The sequence below is a fragment of the Cherax quadricarinatus genome, chromosome 4 (genome assembly GCF_038502225.1).
Source record: "Cherax quadricarinatus isolate ZL_2023a chromosome 4, ASM3850222v1, whole genome shotgun sequence".
In the NCBI taxonomy this organism is placed as follows: Eukaryota; Metazoa; Arthropoda; class Malacostraca; order Decapoda; family Parastacidae; genus Cherax; species Cherax quadricarinatus.
Window position 1 is genome coordinate 1,030,918 of NC_091295.1, and position 25,913 is coordinate 1,056,830.

Below are 25,913 nucleotides of genomic sequence, written 5' to 3' on the forward strand. Positions count from 1 at the left end.
TCACCACTAATACACCACCACCAACATCCTTCACCATCACCACTAATACACCACCACCAACATCCTTCACCATCACCACTAATACAGCACCACCAACATCCTTCACCATCACCACCAATACACCACCACCAACATCCTTCACCATCACCACTAATACACCACCACCAACATCCTTCACCATCACCACTAATACACCACCACCAACATCCTTCACCATCACCACTAATACACCACCACCAACATCCTTCACCATCACCACTAATACACCACCACCAACATCCTTCACCATCAACTAATACAGCACCACCAACATCCTTCACCATCACCACTAATACACCACCACCAACATCCTTCACCATCACCACTAATACACCACCACCAACATCCTTCACCATCACCACTAATACACCACCACCAACATCCTTCACCATCACCACTAATACACCACCACCAACATCCTTCACCATCACCACTAATACACCACCACCAACATCCTTCACCATCACCACTAATACACCACCACCAACATCCTTCACCATCACCACTAATACACCACCACCAACATCCTTCACCATCACTACTAATACACCACCACCAACATCCTTCACCATCACCACTAATACACCACCACCAACATCCTTCACCATCACCACTAATACACTATCGAATATTTTATTTATTCTTTACCACAATAATAAAGTTTACCATTGTCTGAGTCTAATAATATATTAATTTTTGTTTACCTCGGGCATATAAAACTCCAGGGGAAGACATCGCCACTTTCATCTACCACGATACACAAATAACCGGTACATAAAAGAGAGAAGCTTACGACGACGTTTCGGTCCGACTTGGACCCTTTATTTGATCCTAAGAAATGGAGCTAGTTGTTCTGTCATAGCTAGCTGTTTTGTCATAGCTAGCTCCTCTGCCATAGCTAGCTCTGCCATAGCTAGCTGTTCTGTCATAGCTAGCTGCTCTGCCATAGATAGCTGCTCTGCCATAGCTAGCCGCTCTGCCATAGCTAGCTGCTCTGTCATAGCTAGCTGCTCTGTCATAGCTAGCTGCTCTGCCATAGCTAGCTGCTCTGCCATAGCTAGCTGCTTTGCCATAGCTACCTGCTCTGCCATAGCTAGCTGTTCTGTCATAGCTAGCTGTTCTGTCATAGCTGGCTGTTCTGTCATAGTTAGCTGCTCTGCCATAGCTAGCTGTTCTGTCATAGCTAGCTGCTCTGCCACAGCTAGCTGTTCTGTCATAGCTAGCCGCTCTGCTAAAGCTAGTTGCTCTGCCATAGCTAGCTGTTCTGTCATAGCTAGCTGCTCTGCCATAGCTAGCTGCTCTGTCATAGCTAGCTGCTCCGCCATAGCTAGCTGTTCTGTCATAGCTAGTTGCTCTGTCATAGCTAGCTGTTCTGTCATAGCTAGCTGTTCTGTCATAGCTAGCTACTCTGACATAGCTAGCTATTATGTCATAGCTAGCTGCTCTGCCGTAGCTATTTGTTCTGTCATAGCTAGCTGTTCTGTCATAGCTAGCTACTCTGCCATACCTAGCTGCTGTGCCATAGTTAGCTGTTCTCTCATTGCTAGCTGCCCTGCCATAGCTAACTGTTCTGTCATAGCTAGCTTCTTTGTCGTAGCTAGCTGCTCTGCCATAGGTAGTTGTTCAGTCGTAGCTAGCTGCTCTGCCATAGGTAGTTGTTCGGTCGTAGCTAGCTGCTCTGCCATAGGTAGTTGTTCGGTCGTAGCTAGCTGCTGTGCCATAGGTAGTTGTTCGGTCGTAGCTAGCTGCTGTGCCATAGGTAGTTGTTCGGTCGTAGCTAGCTGCTCTGCCATAGGTAGTTGTTCGGTCGTAACTAGCTGCTCTGCCATAGGTAGTTGTTCGGTCGTAGCTAGCTGCTCTGCCATAGGTAGTTGTTCGGTCGTAGCTAGCTGCTCTGCCATAGGTAGTTGTTCGGTCGTAGCTAGTTGCTCTGCCATAGGTAGTTGTTCGGTTGTAGCTAGCTGCTCTGCCATAGGTAGTTGTTCGGTCGTAGCTAGCTGCTCTGCCATAGGTAGTTGTTCGGTCGTAGCTAGCTGCTCTGCCATAGGTAGTTGTTCGGTCGTAGCTAGCTGCTCTGCCATAGGTAGTTGTTCGGTCGTAGCTAGCTGCTCTGCCATAGGTAGTTGTTCGGTCGTAGCTAGCTGCTCTGCCATAGGTAGTTGTTCGGTCGTAGCTAGCTGCTGTCCCATTGGTAATTGTTCGGTCGTAGCTAGCTGCTCTGCCATAGGTAGCTGTTCGGTCGTAGCTAGCTGCTCTGCCATAGGTAGTTGTTCGGTCGTAGCTAGCTGCTCTGCCATAGGTAGTTGTTCGGTCGTAGCTAGCTGCTCTGCCATAGGTAGTTGTTCGGTCGTACCTAGCTGCTCTGCTGTTAGGAATGCAGAAGAAAAGTCTAGTACTTTGTAATGTGATAGGCTTACTGGCCTTTGCTAGGCAGGCCCATTAAAGAATGTAAGGCTAGAACAGCAGTGCAGTAGGCCTACTGGCCCATGCTAGAAAGGTCCTTCGATCACAAGGATTCAAAGAACATAAAAATAGTGAAGCACTGTAGTAGGCCTAATGGCTCATGCTATGACGGTCCTTTAAAAAATAACAAGAGTTTAGTGCTTGAGGTAGGCCTACTGACCCATGCTAGGAAGATTCTTAAAAAAAAACTAAGAATAGGCAATAAGATATGTGAAACGTTGAGGTAGGCCTATTGACCCATGCCAGGCAGATGTCTCGAAGACAGCATGGGGAGCATAAGACTGTAGTAGGCCTACTGGCCCATGCTGGGCAGTTTCTTAAAAGAAATTAATAATAGTGGAGCACTGCCGTAGGCCTGCTTTTCCATGCTAGTCCGATTTTTGAAAGAACTTAAAAGTAATTTTGCAGTATAATGGGCCTACTGGCCCATACTAGGAAACTCCTTCAAACATTGAAGGAACACTGTAATAGGCAGTGTGGCACCATAAAGTTCTCGTCTAGATCAGAATACCAAGAATATTGACTAGTGAACTTCCGTTCAACAGCAAATGTGAACTTAGAATTATGACGAGTTGGGTTGTACTTAGTGACGGTAGACATGTGTACAGTAGTGTGTGTACATGACGGTAGACATGTGTACAGTAGTGTGTGTACATGACGGTAGACATGTGCACAGTAGTGTGTGTACATGACGGTAGACATGTGTACAGTAGTGTGTGTATATGACGGTAGACATGTGTACAGTAGTGTGTGTACATGACGAACACATGTACGTACAGTAGTGTGTGTACATGACGAAGACATGTGTACAGTAGTGTGTGTACATGACGGTAGACATGTGTACAGTAGTGTGTGTACATGACGAAGACATGTGTACAGTAGTGTGTGTACATGACGGTAGACATGTGTACAGTAGTGTGTGTACATGACGGTAGACATGTGTACAGTAGTGTGTGTACATGACGGTAGACATGTGTACAGTAGTGTGTGTACATGACGAAGACATGTGTACAGTAGTGTGTGTACATGACGGTAGACATGTGTACAGTAGTGTGTGTACATGACGGTAGACATGTGTACAGTAGTGTGTGTACATGACGGTAGACATGTGTACAGTAGTGTGTGTACATGACGGTAGACATGTGTACAGTAGTGTGTGTACATGATGGTAGACATGTGTGTACATGACGGTAGACATGTGTACAGTAGTGTGTGTACATGACGGTAGACATGTGTACAGTAGTGTGTGTACATGACGAAGACATGTGTACAGTAGTGTGTGTACATGACGGTAGACATGTGTACAGTAGTGTGTGTACATGACGGTAGACATGTGTACAGTAGTGTGTGTACATGACGGTAGACATGTGTACAGTAGTGTGTGTACATGACGGTAGACATGTGTGACATGAAGACATGTGTACAGTAGTGTGTGTACATGACAGTAGTGTGTGTAGACATGTGTACAGTAGTACATGACGGTAGACATGTGTACATGTACGACGGTAGACATGTGTACAGTAGTGTGTGTACATGACGGTAGACATGTGTACAGTAGTGTGTGTATATGACGGTAGACATGTGTACAGTAGTGTGTGTACATACATGACAGTAGTGTGTGTACATGACGAAGACAGACAGTAGTGTGTGTACATGTAGACATGTGTACAGTAGTGTGTGTACATGACGGTAGACATGTGTACAGTAGTGTGTGTACATGCCGGTAGACATGTGTACAGTAGTGTGTGTACATGACGGTAGACATGTGCACAGTAGTGTGTGTACATGCCGGTAGAATGTGTACAGTAGTGTGTGTACATGTAGACATGTGCACAGTAGTGTGTGTACATAGTGTGTGTACATGACAGTACAGTAGTGTGTGTACATGACGAACACGTTCAGTAGTGTGTGTACATGACATGTGTACAGTAGTGTGTGTACATGATAGACATGTACAGTAGTGTGTGTACATAGACATGTGTACAGTAGTGTGTGTACATGTACATGTGTACAGTATGTAGACATGAAGTAGTGTGTGTACATGACGGTACAGTAGTGTGTACATGACGGTAGACATGTGTACAGTAGTGTGTGTATATGACGGTAGACATGTGCACAGTAGTGTGTGTACATAGTGTGTGTACAGTAGTGTGTGTACATGACGAAGACATGTACGTACAGTAGTGTGTGTACATAGAAAGACATGACGGTAGACATGTGTACAGTAGTGTGTGTACATGACGAAGACATGGTACAGTAGTGTGTGTACATAGACATGTGCACAGTAGTGTGTGTACATGACGGTAGACATGTGTACAGTAGTGTGTGATAGACATGTGTACAGTAGTGTGTGACATGACGGTGTACAGTAGTGTGTGTACATGACGGTAGACATGTGTACAGTAGTGTGTGTACATGACGGTAGACATGTGTACAGTAGTGTGTGTATATGACGGTAGACATGTGTACAGTAGTGTGTGTACTGTACATGACGAAGACATGTGTACAGTAGTGTGTGTACATGACGGTAGACATGTGTGTACATGACGGTAGACATGTGTACAGTAGTGTGTGTACATGACGAAGACATGTGTACAGTAGTGTGTGTACATGACGGTAGACATGTGCACAGTAGTGTGTGTAGACATGTGTACAGTAGTGTGTGTACATGATGTGTACAGTAGTGTGTGTACATGACGGTAGACATGTGTACAGTATTGTGTGTACATGACGGTAGACAGACAGTAGTGTGTGTACATGACGGTAGACATGTGTACAGTAGTGTGTGTACATGACGGTAGACATGTGTACAGTAGTGTGTGTACATGACGGTAGACATGTGTACAGTAGTGTGTGTACATGACGGTAGACATGTGTACAGTAGTGTGTGTACATGACGGTAGACATGTGTACAGTAGTGTGTGTACATGACGGTAGACATGTGTACAGTAGTGTGTGTGTGTGTGTACATGTGTAGACATGTGCACAGTAGTGTGTGTACATGACGGTAGACATGTGTACAGTAGTGTGTGTACATGATGTGCACAGTAGTGTGTGTACATGACGGTAGACATGTGTACAGTAGTGTGTGTACATGACGGTAGTGTGCACAGTAGTGACATGTGTACAGTAGTGTGTGTACGTGACGGTAGACATGTGTACAGTAGTGTGTGTACATGACGGTAGACATGTGTACAGTAGTGTGTGTGTAGTGTGTGTACATGACGGTAGACATGTGCACAGTAGTGTGTGTACATGACGGTAGACATGTGTACAGTAGTGTGTGACATGACGGTAGACATGTACAGTAGTGTGTGTACATGACGGTAGACATGTGTGACGGTAGACATGTGTACAGTAGTGTGTGTACATGACGGTATGTGTACAGTAGTGTGTGTACATGACGGTAGACATGTGTACAGTAGTGTGTGTACATGACGGTAGACATGTGTACAGTAGTGTGTGTACATGACGAAGACATGTGTACAGTATGTACATGACGGTAGACATGTGTACAGTAGTGTGTGTACATGTAGACATGTGTACAGTAGTGTGTGTACATGATGGTAGACAGACAGTGTGTGTACATGACGAAGACATGTGTACAGTAGTGTGTGTACATGACGGTAGACATGTGTACAGTAGTGTGTGTACATGACGGTAGACATGTGTACAGTAGTGTGTGTACATGACGGTAGACATGTGTACAGTAGTGTGTGTACATGACGGTAGACATGTGTACAGTAGTGTGTGTACATGACGAACACATGTACGTACAGTAGTGTGTGTAGACATGTGTACAGTAGTGTGTGTACATGACGAAGACATGTGTACAGTAGTGTGTGTACATGACGGTAGACATGTGTACAGTAGTGTGTGTACATGACGGTAGACATGTGTATAGTAGTGTGTGTACATGACGGTAGACATGTGTACAGTAGTGTGTACATGACGGTAGACATGTGTACAGTAGTGTGTGTACATGACGGTAGACATGTGTACAGTAGTGTGTGTACATGAAGAAGACATGTACGTACAGTAGTGTGTGTACATGAAGATATGTACGTTCAGTAGTGTGTGTACATGACGGTAGACATATGTACAGTAGTGTGTGTACATGACGAAGACATGTACGTACAGTAGTGTGTGTACATGACGAAGACATGTACGTACAGTAGTGTGTGTACATGACGAAGACATGTACGTACAGTAGTGTGTGTACATAAAGACGTTCGTGGGTTATTCATCAGGATGATGAATGTACAGTTGGCTGTGTAGCTGTGTTCTGTAGGAGGTTGAGTGAGCACACTTACATGTGTACTTTAATGTACTCCGGAGCACTGACAGTGCGGTGCAGTGTGGTACAGAGGTACAATGTGGTACAGTGTGGTACAGAGGTACAATATGGTACAATGTGGTACAGATGTGCGGTGTGGTACAGTGTTGTACAGAGGTACAGTGTGGCACAGAGGTACAATGGTACAGTGGCAAGTACCAATCAATAAAATCAAGAAAGCAGTGCTATCTAAGTGACAGTCATCAATCATGTGACCAGATTCATACACTTATTAAAAATTAATAGAAAAAAAGCAGAATAGATAATAGAGATAAAGCAGAATAGATAATAGATAAAATATGTATAAAATATTGATGCTATGAGCAGAAATCCCACAGACACACACACACACACACCAAACTTCCCTCCCAACTCACACACACTTGACCTAACACCTCGCGCACCTAGCTGTTTAGAATCAACCTTACCATCTGGTCACTACTAACTCCATTACATCTAGTTTACAACTATATCTGGCTATTAAGGATATTTTTAGATATTCATGGAGAAGCCCTAAGCCTGTATGGGGTCATAGAAGAGTAACTTCAGTTATTTCAATCATTATATGTTAGAGGGAAGAGCACAGTGACCGCCAAGGTAAGGTGTACACATCGGGTCAAAGTTTACTGGGGTCCTCAAGTATGTTAGGTGCTCACAATGCTGTCCCAGGTGTCTGTGTACACCAAGCCATTAGTGTGTTGCAGTGTACGTCTTTCTAAATGTTGTAACCATTAACAAAATGTGTGTGTGTGTGTGTGTGTGTGTGTTTATGTGCGTATGTGCTGTGTGTGCATGAGCGTGCTTGTGCGCAATTGCGTGCATGCAGTTATTCGTGACGTGATGGACACAATCAGAGGGAGTCCCAGCAAAGTTTGACCCTGCTGCCCACCCTTCTCCTCTCCTATCCCCTCTCTCACTCCCTTCCTCTCTCCCACTCACACATAATCATTAATTCTCTCACACACTTACACACTACCTCCTCACTCTCTTCCTCGACCCCCTGCGCCGCTAGCTCCTGTCATCTCTGCGCCAGCGTCGACACTACAGGAGGACGCACAGGTTTGTTGTCCAGGATCCTCTCCAGCTCTGCCAGGTGTTCAGCCTTCAGTTTGGGCGCTACCTGCAGAAGCAACAACAGCGTCAAGTGGGCAGGGGACTAGACTCTTCGTTACAGGAACGACACTATTCGTTCCAGTTGGGCCAGAAGTTCCGGTTTCAGCCTGACTGCCACCTGTAGAAGGCAACAACAATATCAGCCTGGCAAGCGCACTACACTCGCCATCAACGGAATAAAGAATATAGTTTATTTTTATAAGGTTGACTAGCGAGGAGTTGCACAGTGATAATAAACATAGCAATATATGGTAGGATGGGCAGCGCTGGGAGTGTTTTAATTATGGTTCATTCCAAGGGAAGGAGGGGGAGGGAAACGCTAAATTCGGAGGGTAATATAATACCCGGGGAATGAGAGGCATTTTTAAGGAAGGAAAGAACAGGTCCACTTCCCTGGATCAAGAGCCCCTCACTAGCAGGGAGGGCGTATATTACTCTAACTTGAAGTTAAACTATTAATGGTTAAAGTTTAGTTGAGCTAAGCTTCTGGGACTCACGAAATTACAATAACACGACTGTAAACAACTAAGGGAACGGGTGGGACTCGAACCCATGGAAAGTAAGTGACAAAACTCACAGGCCAGCTGGGCCAGCTGGCTGTAGTAAGATTCATCCAAATGGGTATATTTCTATACACCATAGGAAGGTTAGCATGGGCTACCACTGCGACCACAAATGTAGGTTTTTACAGCTGACTCACACACAGGAGCCTGGCTGTGTGGTCATAGTGGTGGCCCATGCTAACCTTCCTATGGTGTATAGAAATATATCTAGTTGGATGAATCTTACTAGAGCCAGCTGGCCCAGCTGGCCCAGCTGGCCTGTGAGTTTTATCACTTACTTGCCATGGGTTCGAGTCCCACCCGGCCCATGAGGGGTATAGTAATGTGACGTTCACGGACAAGCGCTAAACCTGTCAAACAGGACCTGACTAATGAACGGTTTTAAGCATAAGTGTACTCACGGAGAAGCGCTCAACCCGTATGGGTGACACAAGACCTGGGAATACAAGGTAATGAGGTTTGATCCAAGGAGAGGAGAGAACAACATAAGATATAATATGAATCCATTAGATAAATTCAGAAACCAAACTTGAATTAGTAAATTCAATACAATTCTGATGCCAGAGTTATTGTTGCAATCACGCGGGTGCACTAAACCCGTAGGGTCATACAGCCAGGGATGGTTTAAGGGACCACTGAACCTGTCCCTGATATCTTGTACCAGGATCACACTCTACCTGTAACATACCTGTAACCAAGTTTAAGACCTCATCTTCACTAACAATGATGATCTGATAAGAAATATCACCATATCAAAAACAATATACTCAGATCACAACATAATTGAGGTTCAGACATGTATGCGTGGAGCCCCAGACCGACAAAATGAGACTAGTCACGAGGGAGCATTCACCAAATTCAACTTCAATAACAAAAACATAAAGTGGGACCAAGTAAACCAAGTCCTAACCGATATAAGCTGGGAAGATATACTAAGCAACACAGACCCCAACTTATGCCTAGAACAGATTAACTCGGTGGCACTCGATGTATGCACAAGGCTTATTCCTCTAAGAAAAAGGAGGAGTAGATGTAAAATAGAAAGAGACAGGCGCTCTCTTTACAGGCGACGGAAAAGAATAACAGAGCGGCTAAAAGAGGTCAATATATCTGAAATGCGTAGGGAGACACTGGTCAGAGAAATAGCAAGCATCGAACTTAAGCTAAAAGAATCCTTTAGGAGACACGAATCGCGGGAAGAACTAAAAGCCATAAATGAAATCGAAAGAAACCCAAAGTATTTCTTCTCCTATGCCAAATCAAAGTCGGGAACAACGTCCAGTATTGGGCCTCTACTTAAACAAGATGGGTCCTACACAGATGACAGCAAGGAAATGAGTGAGCTACTCAAGTCCGAATATGACTCAGTTTTTAGCAAGCCGCTAACCAGACTGAGAGTCGAAGATCAAAATGAATTTTTTATGAGAGAGCCACAAAATTTGATTAACACAAGCCTATCCGATGTTATCCTGACGCCAAATGACTTCGAACAGGCGATAAATGACATGCCCATGCACTCTGCCCCAGGGCCAGACTCATGGAACTCCGTGTTCATCAAGAACTGCAAGAAGCCCCTATCACGAGCCTTTTCCATCTTATGGAGAGGGAGCATGGACACGGGGGTCGTCCCACAGTTACTAAAAACAACAGACATAGCCCCACTCCACAAAGGGGGCAGTAAAGCAACAGCAAAGAACTACAGACCAATAGCACTAACAACCCATATCATAAAAATCTTTGAAAGGGTCCTAAGAAGCAAGATCACCACCCATCTTGAAACCCATCAGTTAAGAGATAAGATAAGATAAGATTTCGTTCGGATTTTTAACCCCGGAGGGTTAGCCACCCAGGATAACCCAAGAAAGTCAGTGCGTCATCGAGGACTGTCTAACTTATTTCCATTGGGGTCCTTAATCTTGTCCCCTAGGATGCGACCCACACCAGTCGACTAACACCCAGGTACCTATTTGCTGCTAGGTGAACAGGACAATAGGTGTAAGGAAACGTGTCGGAATTTCCACCCGCCGGGAATCGAACCCGGGCCCTCCGTGTGTGAAGCGGGAGCTTTAGCCACCAGACCACCGGGCCACCACAACCCAGGGCAACATGGGTTTAGAACAGGTCGCTCCTGTCTGTCTCAACTATTGGATCACTACGACAAGGTCCTAAATGCACTAGAAGACAAAAAGAATGCAGATGTAATATATACAGACTTTGCAAAAGCCTTCGACAAGTGTGACAATGGCGTAATAGCGCACAAAATGCGTGCTAAAGGAATAACAGGAAAAGTCGGTCGATGGATCTATAATTTCCTCACTAACAGAACACAGAGAGTAGTCGTCAACAGAGTAAAGTCCGAGGCAGCTACGGTGAAAAGCTCTGTTCCACAAGGCACAGTACTCGCTCCCATCTTCTTCCTCATCCTCAGATCCGACATAGACAAGGATGTCAGCCACAGCACCGTGTCTTCCTTTGCAGATGACACCCGAATCTGCATGACAGTGTCTTCCATTGCAGACACTGCAAGGCTCCAGGCGGACATCAACCAAATCTTTCAGTGGGCTGCAGAAAACAATATGAAGTTCAACGATGAGAAATTTCAATTACTCAGATATGGTAAACACGAGGAAATTAAATCTTCATCAGAGTACAAAACAAATTCTAGCCACAAAATAGAGCGAAACACCAACGTCAAAGACCTGGGAGTGATCATGTCGGAGGATCTCACCTTCAAGGACCATAACATTGTATCAATCGCATCTGCCAGAAAAATGACAGGATGGATAATGAGAACCTTCAAAACTAGGGAGACCAAGCCCATGATGTCACTCTTCAGGTCACTTGTTCTATCTAGGCTAGAATATTGCTGCACACTAACAGCACCTTTGAAGGCAGGTGAAATTGCTGACCTAGAAAATGTACAGAGAACCTTCACGGCGCGCATAACGGAGATAAAACACCTCAATTACTGGGAGCGCTTGAGGTTCCTGAACCTGTATTCCCTGGAACGCAGGCGGGAGAGATACATGATTATATACACCTGGAAAATCCTAGAGGGACTAGTACCGAACTTGCACACGAAAATCACTCACAACGAAAGCAAAAGACTTGGCAGACGATGCAACATCCCCCCAATGAAAAGCAGGGGTGTCACTAGCACGTTAAGAGACCATACAATAAGTGTCAGGGGTCCGAAACTGTTCAACTGCCTCCCAGCATACATAAGGGGGATTACCAACAGACCCCTGGCAGTCGTCAAGCTGGCACTGGACAAGCACCTAAAGTCGGTTCCTGACCAGCCGGGCTGTGGCTCGTACGTTGGTTTGCGTGCAGCCAGCAGCAACAGCCTGGTTGATCAGGCTGTGATCCACCAGGAGGCCTGGTCACAGACCGGGCCGGGGGGCGTTGACCCCCGGAACTTTCTCCAGGTAAACTCCAGGTAAACCCTAGAGTCTGTCCAACCAGGCTGTTGGTGGCCTGCTGGCCCACACGGCCATTACAGCCTGGTTGATCTGGTACTCAACCAGGCTGTTGGTGGCCTGCTGGCCCATGCGGTCATCACAGCCTGGTTGATCTGATACTTGGCTAAAGTAGTTTCCTCCTGAGAGTTTGTACACTACAGTTCTGAGAGTTTGTACACTACAGTTCTGAGAGTTTGTATACGACAGTTCTGAGAGTTTGTACACTACAGCTCTGAGAGTTTGTACACTACAGTTCTGAGAGTTTGTATACGACAGTTCTGAGAGTTTGTACACTACAGTTCTGAGAGTTTGTACACTACAGTTCTGAGAGTTTGTACACTACAGTTCTGAGAGTTTGTACACTACAGTTCTGAGAGTTTGTACACCACAGTTCTGAGAGTTTGTACACTACAGTTCTGAGAGTTTGTACGCTACAGTTCTGAGAGTTTGTACACTACAGTTCTGAGAGTTTGTACACTACAGTTCTGAGAGTTTGTACACTACAGTTCTGAGAGTTTGTATACGACAGTTCTGAGAGTTTGTACACTACAGTTCTGAGAGTTTGTACACTACAGTTCTGAGAGTTTGTACACTACAGTTCTGAGAGTTTGTATACGACAGTTCTGAGAGTTTGTACGCTACAGTTCTGAGAGTTTGTACACTACAGCTCTGAGAGTTTGTATACGACAGTTCTGAGAGTTTGTACACTACAGTTCTGAGAGTTTGTACACTACAGTTCTGAGAGTTTGTACACTACAGTTCTGAGAGTTTGTACACTACAGTTCTGAGAGTTTGTACACTACAGTTCTGAGAGTTTGTACACTACAGCTCTGAGAGTTTGTATACGACAGTTCTGAGAGTTTGTACACTACAGTTCTGAGAGTTTGTATACGACAGTTCTGAGAGTTTGTACACTACAGTTCTGAGAGTTTGTATACGACAGTTCTGAGAGTTTGTACACTACAGTTCTGAGAGTTTGTACACTACAGTTCTGAGAGTTTGTACACTACAGTTCTGAGAGTTTGTATACGACAGTTCTGAGAGTTTGTACACTACAGTTCTGAGAGTTTGTACACTACAGTTCTGAGAGTTTGTACACTACAGTTCTGAGAGTTTGTACACTACAGTTCTGAGAGTTTGTACACTACAGTTCTGAGAGTTTGTATACGACAGTTCTGAGAGTTTGTACACTACAGTTCTGAGAGTTTGTACACTACAGTTCTGAGAGTTTGTACACTACAGTTCTGAGAGTTTGTACACTACAGTTCTGAGAGTTTGTACACTACAGTTCTGAGAGTTTGTACACTACAGCTCTGAGAGTTTGTACACTACAGGTCTGAGAGTTTGTACACTACAGCTCTGAGAGTTTGTACGCTACAGTTCTGAGAGTTTGTACACTACAGTTCTGAGAGTTTGTACACTACAGTTCTGAGAGTTTGTACACTACAGTTCTGAGAGTTTGTACACTACAGTTCTGAGAGTTTGTTCACTACAGTTCTGAGAGTTTGTACACTACAGTTCTGAGAGTTTGTACACTACAGTTCTGAGAGTTTGTACACTACAGTTCTGAGAGTTTGTACACTACAGTTCTGAGAGTTTGTACACTACAGTTCTGAGAGTTTGTACACTACAGTTCTGAGAGTTTGTACACTACAGTTCTGAGAGTTTGTACACTACAGTTCTGAGAGTTTGTACACTACAGTTCTGAGAGTTTGTTCACTACAGTTCTGAGAGTTTGTACACTACAGTTCTGAGAGTTTGTACACTACAGTTCTGAGAGTTTGTACACTACAGTTCTGAGAGTTTGTACACTACAGTTCTGAGAGTTTGTACACTACAGTTCTGAGAGTTTGTACACTACAGTTCTGAGAGTTTGTACACTACAGTTCTGAGAGTTTGTACACTACAGTTCTGAGAGTTTGTACACTACAGTTCTGAGAGTTTGTTCACTACAGTTCTGAGAGTTTGTACACTACAGTTCTGAGAGTTTGTACACTACAGTTCTGAGAGTTTGTACACTACAGTTCTGAGAGTTTGTACACTACAGTTCTGAGAGTTTGTACACTACAGTTCTGAGAGTTTGTACACTACAGTTCTGAGAGTTTGTACACTACAGTTCTGAGAGTTTGTACACTACAGTTCTGAGAGTTTGTACACTACAGTTCTGAGAGTTTGTACACTACAGTTCTGAGAGTTTGTACACTACAGTTCTGAGAGTTTGTACACTACAGTTCTGAGAGTTTGTACACTACAGCTCTGAGAGTTTGTACACTACAGGTCTGAGAGTTTGTACACTACAGCTCTGAGAGTTTGTACGCTACAGTTCTGAGAGTTTGTACACTACAGTTCTGAGAGTTTGTACACTACAGTTCTGAGAGTTTGTACACTACAGTTCTGAGAGTTTGTACACTACAGTTCTGAGAGTTTGTACACTACAGTTCTGAGAGTTTGTACACTACAGTTCTGAGAGTTTGTACACTACAGTTCTGAGAGTTTGTACACTACAGTTCTGAGAGTTTGTACACTACAGTTCTGAGAGTTTGTACACTACAGTTCTGAGAGTTTGTACACTACAGTTCTGAGAGTTTGTACACTACAGTTCTGAGAGTTTGTACACTACAGTTCTGAGAGTTTGTACACTACAGTTCTGAGAGTTTGTACACTACAGTTCTGAGAGTTTGTACACTACAGTTCTGAGAGTTTGTACACTACAGTTCTGAGAGTTTGTACACTACAGTTCTGAGAGTTTGTACACTACAGTTCTGAGAGTTTGTTCACTACAGTTCTGAGAGTTTGTACACTACAGTTCTGAGAGTTTGTACACTACAGTTCTGAGAGTTTGTACACTACAGTTCTGAGAGTTTGTACACTACAGTTCTGAGAGTTTGTACACTACAGTTCTGAGAGTTTGTACACTACAGTTCTGAGAGTTTGTACACTACAGTTCTGAGAGTTTGTTCACTACAGTTCTGAGAGTTTGTACACTACAGTTCTGAGAGTTTGTACACTACAGTTCTGAGAGTTTGTACACTACAGTTCTGAGAGTTTGTACACTACAGTTCTGAGAGTTTGTACACTACAGTTCTGAGAGTTTGTACACTACAGTTCTGAGAGTTTGTTCACTACAGTTCTGAGAGTTTGTACACTACAGTTCTGAGAGTTTGTACACTACAGTTCTGAGAGTTTGTACACTACAGTTCTGAGAGTTTGTACACTACAGTTCTGAGAGTTTGTTCACTACAGTTCTGAGAGTTTGTACAATACAGTTCTGAGAGTTTGTACACTACAGTTCTGAGAGTTTGTACACTACAGTTCTGAGAGTTTGTACACTACAGTTCTGAGAGTTTGTACACTACAGTTCTGAGAGTTTGTTCACTACAGTTCTGAGAGTTTGTACACTACAGTTCTGAGAGTTTGTACACTACAGTCCTGAGAGTTTGTACACTACAGTTCTGAGAGTTTGTACACTACAGTTCTGAGAGTTTGTACACTACAGTTCTGAGAGTTTGTAGGCTACAGTTCTGAGAGTTTGTACACTACAGTTCTGAGAGTTTGTACACTACAGTTCTGAGAGTTTGTACACTACAGTTCTGAGAGTTTGTACACTACAGTTCTGAGAGTTTGTACACTACAGTTCTGAGAGTTTGTACACTACAGTTCTGAGAGTTTGTACACTACAGTTCTGAGAGTTTGTACACTACAGTTCTGAGAGTTTGTACACTACAGTTCTGAGAGTTTGTACACTACAGTCCTGAGAGTTTGTACACTACAGTTCTGAGAGTTTGTACACTACAGTTCTGAGAGTTTGTACACTACAGTTCTGAGAGTTTGTACACTACAGTCCTGAGAGTTTGTACTCTACGGAAAAAATAAATAACGAAAACAAGTAACTTGTATGCATATTGCATGTAAAACAGTTTACAGTATCATTGTTAAATGTTTGTACATATATTACTACTTATTGCTTAGAATAAACCAAAGTTGCAGTTTGTTTTTGTTTGTGCAGGCATCATACAGTTCCTGCATAACTTTGCACGTTCAACACTGATTACTTCTTGGTATATTAACTGCTGCCGGCTCCTGCTTCCAGTGATTTTTCAATGAGTTCAGTAATTTTTTTGTAAGGTTTCAATATTTCAGACAAATTCTTGAAGTCATCTTCATGGTACATCTGATCAGTAAAGCAATAATGTGTCCAGGTGTAAGACATGATATTGCACATCTTCAAAAGTATAAGAATGACTGTAAGAATAACTAGAATGACTCTTAAATTCCACCTGGCATTGTTGATGTCGGAAATTTTCTGAAAGTTAATCAAAGGAAAGTGATTTTTTTTCTTCAACGACTTTAAACACTCGTGTTAGATGGTACAAAGACCTATTATCTCTCCATCCTGAGTTATGGAGGATCTCTTCTGTTCCATTAACAAACTGTGTCTTAAGTTCCTCATAATTCTTCACCAGTTGGGATACAAATGGATACTCCATGTTTGGAGAACCGGTTTTAACATCAAGATTTTCATCCATTACTAAACAGAGAATCCTGTCCAAAACGTGATGCTGACAACTGATGAATTGTGGTTTGCTAATCCCCTTCTCTGAGGACACTCGTTGTAGTCTGACAACAGTTCCACTCTCTTTTCCCTGTGTTAACGTTTGTTGTATCAGCAGTGATCATCTTCATTGCATTCCATAAGTTATATTCATCAATAATTTTTGCCATTCCTTCAGCCTCGCCATCTTTCAAATGCAGTGCATCCAGTTTTACTTCTGTTCTTTCATATTTAAGTGCTAATGCCTGATATTCATGTTCCTCAATACGCTTTCTATCGAAATGTAAAGACCATTCTTCCATTTGTAACTTTTCAATCATATCCTCCTTCAGTTTAGCAGCATCTTTGGTGTAGGAATGTCAGTGCCATCAAGTCACAACTGTTAGCATGTCTTGGCGGCTTTACTTCTTGATACTTTTGTGGATGTCACCAAATTGGACACTAGTGACCAGGTGTATCTCCAGGTGGGACAGCATGGACACCAGTGACCAGGTGTATCTGCACAACAGTTTCTGAGAAATATCCTTATTATTAATTTAACTTGCAAACAGCGCTCTGGAGGTCCGACGGTGATTTAAGTTAGATTAGTGTCAGTCGGAGAATTTGGCAGCAAGTAACCAGCCTTTGAGGTGACGTTGATAATGTTTCTGTGTGTAGTTAAATAATGATTTAATATTTTTCCTATGCATTCCCATAATATTTAATACAGTGTATATAATTTCTATAGCATATTTAAGAGTACTGCAGTGTGTATTCTTGTGTTATATTAGTCTGCAAACAGGACAAGTGTTTCCTGACTCTGGTCTTAGTTATATGATGACCCACCACTGCAGTGTCTAGTTATCTGACCAAACATTGCGACCTCAGAGAAAGGATACAGTAACTATTTTGAATATATAGTCTTTTAATATAATTTTGCTGCTATTTTGATTAATAGCTAAGATGAAAATTTCATGCTTTATATTATTTGACTTATATTGTTAGCTTATGTATGTAGGCAGGATGTAACAACTACACCTCTCATTGTGCTCACTGTCAGAGAGTTTTGATTGGCTGCTAGAACTTGCAAACCACCTGCCCGCTTGTTTCACGGTTGGTGTCAGATTATTATTATTATAATCAAGGGGGAAGCGCTAAACCCGGAGGATTATACAGCGCCTGGGGGGGGGGATGTGGAAGGCATTCAGGCTTAATTCGGGGAACTGGAGCACAGATCCAATTCCCTAAATCAAGAGCCCCTCACCAACATCAAGGAACCTTCCTTGAGGGGGTTGGTGTCAGAGCTAAGCTGTTACCAGTCACCTGACGTCGGATCTGCAGGTCTTGCTTCAGCCTCTCTCACTGCTGTTGTTGAGGAAACATCTCGTTTCTTGCTCTACCTAAGAGAATACCATTCTTCTCAGTTACTGTTATTTAGACTGTTTTCACAAGAGTATGTCTCCTTTGGTGAGCTGGAACATACATCTCGTAATTGTGTGCAACTCTGTTCACAGAGGTTGTGCTGAGACTCTCTGTATCTCTGGTACTGAGTTCAACTCTCGACATACATTGTTTTAGCATCTACACACTGTTGCACTATCGTAGTCGGGAATTTGGAACTGCTGGACTCAGTTTCAGTAATAAGGGAGTTTTATGCTCTCAGGAAGGATTTGCTGATGGTCCCCAATTAGGACTGTTTTTGTATCGTTGTTCCTTTCCTGAAGCTGTTTATTACTGCTTTGAGCATTACTGCTGTTTGGCGAATATGTCTTCATATTGTTCAAGCAAGCTGTTTGATTGCCTTGATGGTTGAGAAGTTAGCTTATTTAGGGACTTATTTTTGTCAGTAACATCCTAAGTCGAACCGAGTCTTACAGAGCATTACTGAACACACACACACATGCACTCACAAATATTATTCTTGTATTAATGAGTAAATCTCATATCAACATACCTAATGGTACATATTTAGAATATTAAAGTGTACAGTATATTAATATGTTTATATGTACATATTAAGTATAATTAGCATACTAAAGTATAAGATATACTCCAAGAGTTGTGTAGGAGATTATTTCCTTAATTATTCCAAGAATTTAAACAGAGACACCTCTGTTTTTTAAGATTTAACTTTTATTTATTTGGTTTGTATTCCTCCACTTGTAATCCCAAAGTGCTATTGAGAAGCCACCTAAATTTACAAGATAACTGGACTAGAATACACTGACAACCTGTTATAAAAACGAGAAACAGCCTACATGTTAGAAGGGGTTCAATAGGCTGATCAAGTATTCTCTGGAGATGTTTTTGCTTAATGGATGCCGCATTTTGTGTCAACAAGACCTTAAAATGGCTTACCATTCCACAGGACACAGAAATGTCTCCTGATGCGGGTCTTAAACATACAGATACATATGTATACTGAGTGATGTGTATCATTATCCATCATCCTGACTTCGACAGTCACATCAAATCCAGTGTTTAGTTTACGTGTCATTCTTCAATACAGTCCACTTGACCCCTCTAATACAGCTAATCTCACGGATTTATACATTTAGGGAATTTCTGACGAGTTACTCATTGTGTGGATAATGATGTAAAGAGAACACTGTGAGCATAGTAACAATGGATATAAGCCATTTTGTCTGACCTTTCATGGGTTATTCTGGTAAGTAATTTACACCTATGCAACGATGTATGATAATTGAACGTATGTGCACATGTACCTAAATGAACTTTCATATAAATAACTGCTAGACTAACTAATGTTCTTGTTAATGCTTCTAGTAATTTATAGAACCTGGTGTTATCCACGTATAATGAGGCAGCTTTCTCTTCTCTCCGGAACCATTACACAGAAAAAAATTACTAAGGATTGAGAGGCCATATCATGTGTGGAATTTTGGGAAAACTTAGACTAGATAGTTAGATAGATCTCTTACTTAATATTAGATTGTAATACTACATTGCATAGGTGACAATCAGACTTTTAGAAAAATAAGTTAGTCTGGCAAGTGATACGAAGACAAGGATGATTTTAACTGAATTGTAAATTCTGGTAAAAAGAATTAATAGCTGATATGAGGATGGTATGAGACACCTGTGACACATGTACATAGTGTGACATATGTACATAGTGTGACACATGTACATAGTGTGACACATGTACATAGTGTGACACATGTACAAACATAGTGGGACACATGTACATAGTGTGACACATGTACAAACATAGTGTGACACATGTACAAACATAATGTGACACATGTACAAACATAGTATGACACATGTACATAGTGTGACACATGTACATAGTGTGACACATGTACATAGTGTGACACATGTACATAGTGTGACACATGTACATAGTGTGACACATGTACATAGTGTGACACATGTACATAGTGTGACACATGTACATAGTGTGACACATGTACATAGTGTTGTCAGCATAGTTGATGATCTCCTTATATGTGTTGTATAGCGTATCATTGTACCATCCATGTGCTTTATATAGAAGATCCCTAGGCCCAGTGACTGGAGTTTACCTGGAGAGAGTTCCGAGGGTCAACGCCCCCGCGGCCCGGTCTGTGACCAGGCCTCCTGGTGGATCAGAGCCTGATCAACCAGGCTGTTGCTGCAGGCTGCACGCAAACCAACGAACGAGCCACAGCCCGGCTGGTCAGGAACCGACTTTAGGTGCTTGTCCAGTGCCAGCTTGAAGACTGCCAGGGGTCTGTTAGTAATCCCCCTTATGTATGCTGGGAGGCAGTTGAACAGTCTCGGGCCCCTGACACTTATTGTATGGTCTCTTAACGTGCTAGTGACACCCCTGCTTTTCATTGGGGGGATGTTGCATCGTCTGCCAAGTCTTTTGCTTTCGTAGTGAGTGATTTTGGTGAGCAAGTTCGGTACTAGTCCCTCTAGGATTTTCCAGGTGTATATAATCATGTATCTCTCCTGCCTGCGTTTCAGGGAATACAGGTTCAGGAACCTCAAGTGCTCCCAGTAATTGAGGTGTTTTATCTCCGTTATGCGCGCCGTGAAGGTTCTCTGTACATTTTCTAGGTCAGCAATTTCACCTGCCTTGAAAGGTGCTGTTAGTGTGCAGCAATATTCCAGCCTAGATAGAACAAGTGACCTGAAGAGTGTCATCATGGGCTTGGCATCCCTCGTTTTGAATGTTCTCATTATCCATCCTGTCATTTTTCTAGCAGATACGATCGATACAATGTTATGGTCCTTGAAGGTGAGATCCTCCGACATGATCACTCCCAGGTCTTTGACGTTGGTGTTTCGCTCTATTTTGTGGCCAGAATTTGTTTTGTACTCTGATCAAGATTTAATTTCCTCGTGTTTACCATATCTGAGTAATTGAAATTTCTCATCGTTGAACTTCATATTGTTTTCTGCAGCCCACTGAAAGATTTGGTTGATATCTGCCTGGAGCCTTGCAGTGTCTGCAATGGAAGACACTGTCATGCAGATTCGGGTGTCATCTGCAAAGGAAAACACGGTGCTGTGGCTGACATCCTTGTCTATGTCAGATATGAGGATGAGGAACAAGATGGGAGCGAGTACTGTGCCTTGTGGAACAGAGCTTTTCACCGTGCCTGCCTCGGACTTTACTCTGTTGACTACTACTCTCTGTGTTCTGTTAGTGAGGAAATTATAGATCCATCGACCGACTTTTCCTGTTATTCCTTTAGCACGCATTTTGTGCGCTATTACGCCATGGTCACACTTGTCGAAGGCTTTTGCAAAGTCTGTATATATTATATCTGCATTCTTTTTGTCTTCTAGTGCATTTAGGACCTTGTCGTAGTGATCCAATAGTTGAGACAGACAGGAGCGACCTGTTCTAAACCCATGTTGCCCTGGGTTGTGTAACTGATGGGTTTCTAGATGGGTGGTGATCTTGCTTCTTAGGACTCTTTCAAAGATTTTTATGATATGGGATGTTAGTGCTATCGGTCTGTAGTTCTTTGCTGTTGCTTTACTGCCCCCTTTGTGGAGTGGGGCTATGTCTGTTGTTTTTAGTAACTGTGGGACGACCCCGGTGTCCATGCTCCCTCTCCATAGGATGGTAAAGGCTCGTGATAGGGGCTTCTTGCAGTTCTTGATGAACACGGAGTTCCATGAGTCTGGCCCTGGGGCAGAGTGCATGGGCATGTCATTTAGCGCCTATTCGAAGTCATTTGGCGTCAGGATAACATCAGATAGGCTTGTGTTAACCAAATTCTGTGTCTCTCTCATAAAAAATTCATTTTGATCTTCGACTCTCAGTCTGGTTAGTGGCTTGCTAAAAACTGAGTCATATTGGGACTTGAGTAGCTCACTCATTTCCTTGCTGTCATCTGTGTAGGACCTATCTTGTTTAAGTAAGGGCCCAATACTGGACGTTGTTCTCGACTTTGATTTGGCATAGGAGAAGAAATACTTTGGGTTTCTTTCGATTTCATTTATGGCTTTTAGTTCTTCCCGCGTTTCCTGACTCCTATAAGTTTCCTTTAGCTTAAGTTCGATGTTTGCTATTTCTCTGACCAGTGTCTCCCTACGCATTTCAGATAGATTGACCTCTTTTAGCCGCTCTGTTATTCTTTTCCGTCGCCTGTAAAGAGAGCGCCTGTCTCTTTCTATTTTACATCTACTCCTCCTTTTTCTTAGAGGAATAAGTCTTGTGCATACATCGAGTGCCACCAAGTTAATCTGTTCTAGGCATAAGTTGGGGTCTGTGTTGCTTAGTATATCTTCCCAGCTTATATCGGTTAGGACTTGGTTTACTTGTATGACGTCACGGGATACAGCATGAGTCAGTGAGACGAGCTGCCTCCTTCTCACTCGACGGATAGACATAGACAGGCGAGCAGGCAGGCTTGGGCTCCTATCTCCCTTTACCACAGTCTGACAATATATATAGTGTTACCATCCAACAAGGTGTTTACCTTATCCATCTTATCTCCATCCGAACCCCCACACGACAATTTGGTGACAGCGGTGTGGGCGTAAAATTGATAATTACGCCGATGTACGGAGATTTCTTTCGACCAGCACGACTGTCGCCAGTAGGCCGACCTACCCCAGCCAGTAAGCCAGCCAGCTACCTCAGTCAAGCGTCTACCAGCCACTACATTATTCACTGGTCAGTCTCTTTGTATTAGTGTTTATCTGCTTATTTGCATCACTCCCGAGGGGTTGACCCGAGTTTGCAAAATAAGCCAGTAGACAGTCTGTGGTGAGGGAGTCAGTCAGCCTAGCCTACACCATTCCAGCCTTTGCCTGCCAAACCAGCTTTCCACCCCTGCTGTGCTCATCGTGAGAAGTTATCAAGCCATTCTGTGTGAAGGGTTAAGCCAAGCCAGCCAGCAACTAACCCAGGTGACTAACCGAGGTGACTAACCCAGTACTCAAGCAAACCATGTGGGTACAGTCTTCATCGCTCTGTGCTTCAAGTTCTAGCCATTCTGAGTGCTTTTTCATCCCTGTGGTGTTGTGGTATTTTGTGGGTTTGTTTTAAGCCAGCCTGCTCAGTGTTTTCGCACCAGTGAGGGTGTCCCCAGTGAGGCTTACGCCGTTCATCCCATAGGCCCACTCACCACGCGGTGCCTCACCACTGCCCGGCCTCAGTCCTGCTTCAACCCACTCACCAAACCATTACCATTGTTATTGTACTCTTATTACGGGTACTAGCACCATATTTTAAGGACCACATAGGGGGTCAAGAGCTAGAGTGTGTCTTCGTCAGTGGCACCACCGTTGAAAGCCTCCTGTGTGAGTCTATCATCGATTTAAGTGCAAAATTCTACGATCACGTGTGGACAGCAGCCAGCCGCAAGACGACATAAACATCCTCCGCCACCATCCACCTCCATCTACCTCATCCTTCACCAAGTCGCTACAGTGATGATATTTTTCATAGAGACATTTACGAGTATTGAGACATTTCTTCTCGTGTTTCCAGTGATTTCTTAGTGACATTCAGTAACTCTTGATTAGACTCAATGTTCATTAAATACTGTTTGCAATATTTTTTTTCTTCTTAATTCAGTGTTAATTTCCGTGCATTATTTCATGTCTGTTGTGTTGTGTTTCTTTTTTATACACTTGAAGTAAGTACCTTAGTGTTTTTCCTTGCTGTGTGCAACATATAAGCAGTATAGAATTTGTGTTTCCACTTCAGAATCACCTTGTGTTCTCAGTATCGCAGTGAAGTAATTCAGTAATTTATTACCTTGTATCCTGCATCACAACTCAGTGTTGTCTGTTATATTTTTATCCCAGCATTTGTGTAGTCTTGCCAGTTTATTTCATTTTTCTCTGTGTGCTGAACATTTTTGTGTTAATTCTTTTCATTCAGCCAGTGTCTAATTTGTCTTATTTCCACAGACAATAGTGACATTGTTTTGTGCAAGCAAGATAATTATTATCTAATTTTTCACACCTCAAGTTTCATAGCAAGAAAATTCTAGTATTGTGTTTATGTTGATGTGTTGTGTTCTGCATCACTGTAAGTGTTGTGTTCTGCATCACTGTAAGTGTTGTGTTCTGCATCACTGTAAGTGTTGTGTTCTGCATCACTGTAAGTGTTGTGTTCTGCATCACTGTAAGTGTTGTGTTCTGCGTCACTGTAAGTGTTGTGTTCTGCATCACTGTAAGTGTTGTGTTCTGCATCACTGTAAGTGTTGTGTTCTGCATCACTGTTAGTGTTGTGTTCTGCATCACTGTAAGTGTTGTGTTCTGCATCACTGTAAGTGTTGTGTTCTGCATCACTGTAAGTGTTGTGTTCTGCATCACTGTAAGTGTTGTGTTCTGCATCACTGTAAGTGTTGTGTTCTGCATCACTGTAAGTGTTGTGTTCTGCATCACTGTAAGTGTTCAAACTTTTTGTTATGTGTTTTGCACCTATTATTTTTCATGTTTCATTGAACAAATTCACTCTTAGTGCAATTTTTAAGTTGTTCATTTAAAGTAAATTGTTCTTTTGCTTGTTCAGTAAGTGTTGCTTAAGCTGCAGTTAAGAGTTAAAGTGTTCACTCAGTTCATTCCTTGCTAATATATTTTTTTTTTAATCTTGTAAACTGTATTTTCTTGTGTGTAATATTTTTTTATTATTGCACATTGACTCATTTTGCAATAATTCTTGTGCAAACATTGTTGTCATTAAAATTTTTCTTTCAGAAATTTTAAGTAGTGTTGTGCAGTACTTTTGATTAGTAATTGTTATTTGCAATATTGCTACAGTTTATTTCAGTGCAGTTTCTTATGCTCTTTTCTGTGCATAATATTTTATTCTTTGTGTGCCATTTTATTTTCTTTTTAGTGAATTGTTTCCCAGTTTTTCTTAATTTTGCACAAGATTTATTGAGTCCATTTTAACATTTTTGATTGATTCATCATTTGTTGTTGAATTTCTCTATTGCACTGAGAGTAAAGACAACTCACTGTGCCATTCATTCAATTTTAAGTAAAGTTGAGCAAATTAGATTTGAGTAAAGTACAAAGTTCTCTTGATTTTCAAAGTGTTGTTTATTCACTTCAGTATTTTCTTGTGTGAGTTTCCTTGCTTACAGTGTGTCCTGTCAATTTTTTAATTACTTATGCAGAATAGTTAAGCATTTTCTTCCCATTTAAGTTCACTGTGTTGTGTGTTCCTCAGTTACATTTTCTTTTATTCTTTCTATTTTTTTTTGCCTTATGCCCTTGAGTAAGTTCACTGAGAAGATGTCCCAGTCACTTTTGAACGTTCACTTAGTGTATCATGCCAGTCAAAGTCAATATGAATCAGTCCACAGTACCAACATTCCCTTACTGACTGAAAGACAATACCTAGCCCTTGAGCAATGTGTTTGTTCTCACAGCTTGTATCTGAGATTTGTTAAATTGCTGCGAAATGTGAAGTTCAGATTAAGTTCCTATAGATCCGTGAATTACTTATTAACGTAGCCGAGCGGTCAGGCACTAGTAATTCTGTCACTCCCATCTGTGTTCCACCTACACCTTCAGATATGCAAGATAGTGTATTGGCTCAAGTGTCCGAGGACACTCAGACTGCCTTGAGTGCACAGCCTATCTCTGTAATGTCTGCTAGTTCGAGTAGTAGTTTCTCCACAGGGGATGCCTTGTCGGAAAACAATTACTTGAAACTAGTAATGCCATCTCTTGTTGATATCACATGCCGTATGCAAAAAGACGTCTCTGTTGCGGCTAGTACTCTCACTAGAGTGTCTGTTGTTGTTCCTTGTGTTCCAGATGGTGATCCCATCCTAGTTGACAGTAATTCGTGCTATGTAAGAAGTTATTTCTCGAGTACTTTCACACGTTGTTAACGTTTGTAAGTGAAGTTTCTTTATAGCTGATACCTCGTGTCACTGTGTGTGACTCAGTTGAATATCAGCATTGTTCACCGT

The 25,913-nt window shown here is 42.5% G+C and overlaps 1 protein-coding gene across 3 annotated transcripts in view; it reads right to left on the reverse strand.

The window, feature by feature from the left end:
- LOC128684418 (uncharacterized) overlaps window positions 1-25,913 on the reverse strand; it is a 98,165-nt gene that overhangs the window by 39,172 nt on the left and 33,080 nt on the right. Inside the window, exon 3 of one of the 3 annotated variants that reach the window (XM_070093912.1) lies at window positions 7,815-7,958. The gene's annotated coding sequence lies outside the window, so the exon portion shown is untranslated. Of the gene's footprint in view, window positions 1-7,807; window positions 8,070-25,913 lie in introns of all 3 variants that reach the window. The other 2 variants (XM_070093901.1, XM_070093922.1) reach the window with 2 other exon arrangements.